The sequence below is a fragment of the Ammodytes marinus genome (genome assembly GCF_949987685.1).
Source record: "Ammodytes marinus genome assembly, chromosome: 23".
Lineage (NCBI taxonomy): Eukaryota > Metazoa > Chordata > Actinopteri > Uranoscopiformes > Ammodytidae > Ammodytes > Ammodytes marinus.
The window spans coordinates 19,358,643-19,361,180 of record NC_137227.1 but is presented as its reverse complement, the minus strand read 5'-3'; positions in this window follow the sequence as shown (position 1 = coordinate 19,361,180).

Below are 2,538 nucleotides of genomic sequence, written 5' to 3'. Positions count from 1 at the left end.
TGGGGAAGCCAGGGGTAGTGCAGCAGGTAGGTAGACTGGAGGTAGTGATCCGGGTAACTGCAGGCAGAGGAAAACACAAGTTAAGAAGGATCACAAAAACTATACGAGAAACTAGAACGAGCGAGTTACTAACAACTGGAGCCAGGCGTGAATAGTTACCACGGTAGGCAATGATAACGATCTGGCGACGACAGCAGGGAAACCAGGAGTAGATGTAGGTGAGTTGATTGGTGATGAGAACCAGGTGTGGAGACAGACAGGGGGAGTGGGAGTGGCAGAAGGAGGAGGAGCGCACAGCAGCCAGCTGTGATCACGACAACATGTACATTTATGGGCTGCACGCCGACAGACAACAGACAGACACAAAGTAAACATACATACAGGATATATAAACAGGGTGGGACTGGGGTGATTTATCTTGGCCTTTTGTTGAGGGCTGCTATGGCTGCAGGCACCAGGCTTTTGCCATAGCGAGCCCTACGGCACAACAGGGACCTGTACCTGCGTCCGGAGGGCATGACAGTGAAGTGGCAGTTGAGTGGGTGAGTGTTGTCCTGTGCTATTGTAAGTGCGATGCGTGAGATGGCCTTGACATTGAGCTCTGACAGTGTGGGTGTGGGGAGACCGATTAATTTGGCAGCAATGTTTGTGACACGTGTGAGTTTGACCCGGTTTTTGACAGTGAGCATGTTAAAGAAGCAGGTGGAACAGTAGAGCAGGATGGGCTGGACAATACTTTGATACAACAGAAGGAGGAGATGGGGTGCAACATAGAGTCCTTTAAGTTTACGGATGGCATACAGTCTTTGGTGGCTCCTTTTTTGAATGTCCGTTGTGTGCTGGTCGAAAGTGAGTTTATTGTCCAGTGTGAGTCCAAGGTATTTAAAGCTGTCAACTGTTTCTACTGTGTCATTGTTGATGAGAGTGGGGGGCTGGGCTGATGGGGTACCTATTGTTATTTCTTTTGTTTTGGCTACGTTGAGATGGAGGAAGTTATGTGTGCACCATTGGGAGAAGTGAGTGACAGTGTTGTGGTAATCTGATACAGAGTTATTGTCTGATAGGAGGGTGAGGATGGCAGTGTCATCGGAGTATTTGAGGTAGGTGGTGGTGTGTTAAAAATCCAACTCGTTAAATGTTTAAAGTTGTCAGCTTGTCTGGTCCTCACTCTCCCTCTCTGTCTCCTCAACAGGAACATTAGAAGAGAACGTGACACAGAGCTCCTATCAGGCAGAGGAGAACTGCAACATCACAATGGAATGGACCTTCACCACCAAACCTGACATCACCAACACTCCGTTTCAGATCTTGTGTCAACTTATTGGTTATCCCAGACTGCCTTTCGTACAGCTCCGGAAAAAAATAAGAGACCACTCCAAATATTCATTGTCTCTTGTTTTACTCTTAAGAGACATGTGTTTGAGTAAAATTTTGATTTTGATTTTAGAATTTAAACTACTGACAATATGTATGCCAAATTCACCATAAAGATATTGTCATTTAGAAGTAATGTAGAGATAACGATTTAAGAGAAATCCAGACTGGTCTCTTAATTTTTTCCGTAGTTGTACATAAAGGTGTTGAGATCCCAGAGACTCCTGATCGAGATGTTTGCAGGAAGATTCTGTTCACTGTGACGTCCTCAGAGAAGGAATAATCAGACTCAACTTGTCCAGACTGAGGACTGAGGACTCCTGGCCTGTTTGCGTGTGAAGTCTGAGAACAGATCACGGTTTCAACACTGGTGAATGTCGGCTCAGTGTCACAGTTGAGTTCCATCAGTACAAGTCAGTGAGTAAAACAAGATTAATAGGATTACCTTAACACAATTCCGGTTATCATGAATATATGTCCCGACTTCCATCTTGATCTATCCAATACTTTTGGAGATACTTCAGTCTGGACCGAAGTCAGAGACAGTTCCACATTTCCATCCATAGAACCATTCTGCTGTTTGCACTTGCATAATCAAAGCTGCAGATTATTATTGTTTTATCACTTATTAAAATATTACTTCAGTCATTCAATATATTAGATAAGTACCGGATTGTGTGAACCAGTGATTTTGGCCAGTGGTTGGATAAGTACTGGAGGGATTATTTTTTTTAAACTTCAATAACATTACGAGAAAAAAGTTGTAATATTGCGATTATAAAGTCAAACGTCCGTCCGTTAGTAAAGGCCGCCACTGATTGTTTGATGTAGTCATTGATTTCGGCTCTCACAAGGCTAGACTGACAACTACATGAACCAACCAGGGGCTGCCTTCTACTACAGAGGACAAACTTTAGGTCCGAACGTGGGCCCGGATTGGCCAAGCCATTTTTTGACTGGCTCCTCCCCCTGGAGATTGGAGAAAGTCCAGACTGATGTGGTGGGAGAAAAACACATGTAAAACTTGCAAGATTAGGCTGGTTTCCCCAAGGCTAGTTACAAATTACAAAAATGTACAGCATCTAGTGGCCATTTAAGGAACTGCATGTTCAGATTCACTCAATTTTCCTCCACACTTGCTGCTTCCTGCTTGGATTCAGATGT